We start from the raw sequence: 4928 nt of genomic DNA, 5'->3' as shown, positions 1-4928 counted from the left end.
ATTTAATTTTGTTTACACACTTTGATTTCTGTTGGTAACATCGGGGTGTTGTGTTCTTTGTATTTATGGCATCAGAGAACTTATAATAAGTACTCAAAGGGAATGAATCAAAATAAAAATTAGAATGAAGTGCAATATTATCAGTTTAAGATTAAGGTAGACTGGATTAGGGATATATAAGACAACATTGCAGTAGGTCTATCTGTGAGGATTTTTTTCCAGGGGCGATTTGTATAGAAGTCAGTGCACTGAGGAGAGACACCACCTCCTCAATATGGGGAGTCATATTTGAATGATTGTAGAACTTAGGGGGAAGAGAATAGAGGGAAAGGAGGGAGAAAAACCTGGGGTTCGGATGTAATATATGAGAAATAAAGAAAAAAGTCTGGTTTCTCAGGTAATGCAAAGAAAGAGAAGGATTACTGCACTATCCCATCTGAATCTACTCTTCCTAAACAAAGGACTCTTTCTTGATGGATTTTACAACTCCAATGTTCGGTCTTACATTTACAGACTTTATACCAATGGCCACAGACCCTAAGGCTTTCAGTTTCAAGGGAAGACTAGTGACAATGGTTAACAGGCTGCCCAGTTTTCAGGCTTTCGTTCTTGAGGTGAACTTCCTTACCAAAATGAATGGGGCTCTCCACCCCCCACAATTTCAGGAGTCAAGTGTCTGAGGAAATTTCTCTTCATATATCCCTGGATATACCCCATCATTTTTCTCTTCTCTAGAGGAATCTAGCTAGTCTAGAACTCTTAAGCAACCTGGGAATTTTCAAGAGAGATTTCAGAATTGGTTTTATTGGAAGACTGTCATTTCATAAAGCTATAGAGAGGAGGATTGGGATGGAATAAGTGTGGGATGAGCAGAATCTGGTGAAGTAAAAATGATAATTATTATAAGTCATTAGTCTATTTTAAGAACCTTAGTTTTTATTTAAGATGAAATGGAAAGCTATTATGAGATTTAACCCAAGGGATGTAAGTGTAAGCATTTAGGATAAGATTATACTGTGGGAAAAAAGCCTTAGCGGTGGAGTCCCGGTGAGTTTCCATGCTGCGGGTCCCACATACAGGAGAAAGTCTAAGGTTCCAGAGGCTGGAGGCAGGCCCCAATGACACGAGGAAGTCCTTAGTTCCAAAGGGGTTTATTTTCATGGCGGATGGTAGATGCAACTGGATATATCCCCCGAATCTCAGGGCAGACCTGATTTAAATAGGGAGGGAGAAAGGGGAAGGTTATGGGAAGAATGCTTAATTTGCTCCACCCTCTGGTCTTCATTACTATGTAAATCCCTAGGGCTTGAGGCCTGTATTCACACCCTTTACCTGTGCACTTTGGGAGGGGCTGTAATGGCCTATGTGACTGAACAATGTAGGTCTATGGAGACAAGACTTCCTGTCAGGACTCTGGGTTCTGGGGACATGGCCAGCCACTTGCTGTTTCTCCCTTGGAGTCTCGGGGTTCCAGGCCCATGCCCATCCATGAACCACGATACCCTTATGCAGTCCTACATTATACTAGATAGGTTATATTCTGAAATAGAACTGCAACCCTACTCCTTTGGGTGGTTCAACTTAGATTCCAAAAACTGTTGAAAAATATGATGAGATTGAATATCATTTTTTTCTTCCTGGCGTCACTACTATTCTCTGGGACTTCTTGTCTAATTACCACTGCCTGAAGCCACTCTTCAATTGTATTTATATATGATAATTGCATTAGATTACTTCACTCCTACTGCACCCATTATAAGCAAGAGTAAATATCAATGTTTAATATTGTTGAAAATTTAACTATGAAAACCCTGCTATATTAATGTTAAGTAAACAAGAAACAGTGTAGCATATTCTGTATTTCTGTTGCCCATGTACTTGTACTTCATTGCTCCTGACTTTAATTTATAGACAAATTGGCCAACTGAAAACAAGCGGGGGCTGGGAAGAAATGTTAGGGGTGCTGTAAACTGGGCGCAGGGTCCCAGGAGGCAAGAGTGTCTGGGCCGACGTCTGGCCTGATGAACAGCCAGGTGGCTGGGCCAGTGCTCCTTGTGAGGGCCTCAGGTCGACCAGTCCGACTGCCAGTGCTTCTGGGAAAACAGCCCTGGGAGCCGCCCAGCATGCTGGGTATTCTGCACAGAGCCCAGCCACCGGTCCTTGGAGCCTTCGGGCATTGCAGGGAGGCACAGCCACCAGCAGGATGTGGTAGCACATGACACCAGCCCCAGCTCGCACCTATCAGATGCGGTCCCCTGCACTGGACGCGCAGTTTGAATGATATGAACTTGTGCCCAGTGAGGATGGGGCAGCTGTCTTCATCCAATGTGAGCAATGGCCTGCCAATTTCAGGAAGTTAACTGGGTTTGGCCTCCTCTCCCTCTCACAGTGCCATCCCTGCCCCAGGACTTCCAGTGGCAATTCCAAAGCTGGGTCCCTCCCTGAACTCTCTGACTTCTGCTTTGTCCCTCATGCTCCCCATGGGCATTGGAGATCAAGGAGTAATGTGTGGGTTACTTGAAAGAAACAATACCCTACCTCCACCACCTTACCCTCACGTAGAGAGCAGTTACTTCAGAACCATTCTACCTGGCATTTTATCTTATTTAGCTGGCAGACCACCTCCTCAGTATATCCACCCAAACTCTATAAATGTTGATGGAAATACATCATTATCTGTCACCAACAACCCTTCAGCACTGGATCCCTAACAGGCCAATGGAAATGTTGGATTAGAACTAGGCATTGTTTCAATAGACTCTCGCATTGTAAACACACATGGTACCCAAAGTCTTCATCCTAATGATGGCCACGAAGTAGCATTGGACACAACAATCACTATGGAGAATGTTTCTAGAGTTACCAGCCCAATCTTCACAGATGGAATGGCAGAGGAGCTTACAATGGACGGTGTTACAGAAGAGCATTCCCAAATCCCAAATGGCTCCAGAAGTCATGAGCCTCATTCTGTGGATTCTGTGAGCAACAACCTTACAGCAGACACTGTAGGACATGGTGGTATGATACCCATTCATGGGAATGGTCTGGAGCTTCCTGTGGTCATGGAGACAAACCACATTGCAAACCGGGTTAATGGGCTGTCTGACAGTACTCTCAGTGACTCCATCCACATCACAGCCATGAGCACTAACTCTGTAAGCATGACACTCTCTTCCTCACACAACCTGGCCTCCCAAGAGTCTGTTTCCCACCATGAAGTTGGCCTTAGCCTAGAGCCTGTGGCTGTCTCTTCCATCATGCAAGAGGTTGCCATGGGGACAGGTCATGTAGATGTGTCCTCAAACAGCTTATCTTTTGTACCATCTTCTCTGCAAATGGAAGACTCCAATTCAAACAAGGAAAACATGGCAACCTTGTTTACAATTTGGTGCACTCTTTGTGACTGAGCCTACCCCGCAGATTGCCCTGATCATGGACCAATGACTGACTTTTGTTCCTGACACACCAATAGAGAGCAGAGCAAGACTGTCCCTCCCGAAGTAACTCGTTCTCCGCCAGTCTGTTGTGGGAGCAGATGTTGGTGTATGGACTGCATAAACCATTCCTGTGTGGACTTGTTTTGGGCCTCTAATTGGTCAGCAGAGTCACTCCATGGAAGTAGCAGAGGAGACAGACAAGACAATTAACCATGTCTGGAAGATATACCACAATGGTGTCCTCAAATTCTGCATCATTGCAACTGATGAAAATGAGTGTAATTGGATGATGTTTGTGTGCAAAGCCAGGAACCATGAAGAACAGAATTTGGTGGCCTATCCCCATGATGGAAAGATCTAGTTCTGTACCTCACAAGACATCCCTCCTGAGAATGAGTTGCTTTTCTATTATAGCCAGAATTATGCCCAACAGATAGGTGTTCCTGATCACCCAGATGTGTACCTCTGTAACTGTGGCAAGGAGTGCAATTCCTATTCAGTGTTCAAAGCTCATCTGACTAGCTGTATCCATAACCATCTCCCTAGGCAGGGCCACACCAACAGCCATGGGCCAAGCCACAGCAAGGAAAGGAAGTGGAAGTGTTCAATGTGCCCCCAGGCTTTTATCTCTTCTTCCAAACTCCACGTTCACTTTATGGGTCATATGGGTATGAAGCCCCACAAGTGTGATTTTTGTAGAAAGGCTTTTAGTGATCCAAGCAACCTATGGACAGACCTCAAAATACATACAGGTCAGAAGAATTATAGGTATACTTTGTGTGACAAGTCTTTCACGCAGAAGGGTCACCTGGAGTCTCACATGGTCATCCACACGGGTGAGAAGAATCTCAAGTGTGATTACTGTGACAAGCTGTTTATTTGAAGACAGGACCTCAAGCAGCATGTACTCATCCACATACACAAGAAGGCTGGATCAAGTGTCCAAAGTGTGATAAACTACTCCTGAGAACAAACCACTTGAAGAAGCATCGAAGCTCTCACGAAGGAAATGTGCAAAGACTTATCTAACCAAGTACCCCCTCACTCACCACCTGAGGACCTGCAAGGAGCCTGCCTCTAGTTCCTCAGCATAGGAGCAAGAGGATGATGACTCAGAGGAGGAAGATCTCACAGACTCCATGAGGACAGAGGACTGCAGGATGAGCAATGCTATTTACTCAATAGATGAGTCTCTCTCTACACATAAGTAGGAAAAAGCATCTGCTTTGGATGGAACACACATTGGGAAAACATAAAATCAACCCATTGTTAAAAGTAGACAGAGTGGGGATAGCTAAAGCACTTACAGAGGAATGTCCAATGGATTCTTTAAGATGGACTGGGAGACAGGGCATGCGTCGGTCCTATTTTTAAGAAATGGGTGGCAATGAAAGGGCCAGCTTGCAGGGCTGTGGTGGGGCACACCTTTAATCTCAGCACTTGCGAGGCAGAGGCAGGCAGATTTCTGAATTTGAGGCCAGCCTGGTCTAC

General features: G+C 45.0%; 1 pseudogene; it reads left to right on the top strand.

Annotated features, from left to right (window-relative positions):
- Nucleotides 1-2021: 2021 nt before the first annotated feature.
- Nucleotides 2022-4648, top strand: LOC114632761 (annotated as a pseudogene).
- Nucleotides 4649-4928: the final 280 nt, after the last annotated feature.

The sequence above is a fragment of the Grammomys surdaster genome, unplaced genomic scaffold (genome assembly GCF_004785775.1).
Source record: "Grammomys surdaster isolate TR1022 unplaced genomic scaffold, NIH_TR_1.0 422, whole genome shotgun sequence".
Classification (NCBI taxonomy): Eukaryota; Metazoa; Chordata; class Mammalia; order Rodentia; family Muridae; genus Grammomys; species Grammomys surdaster.
This window is presented reverse-complemented; position numbering and strand designations above follow the sequence as displayed.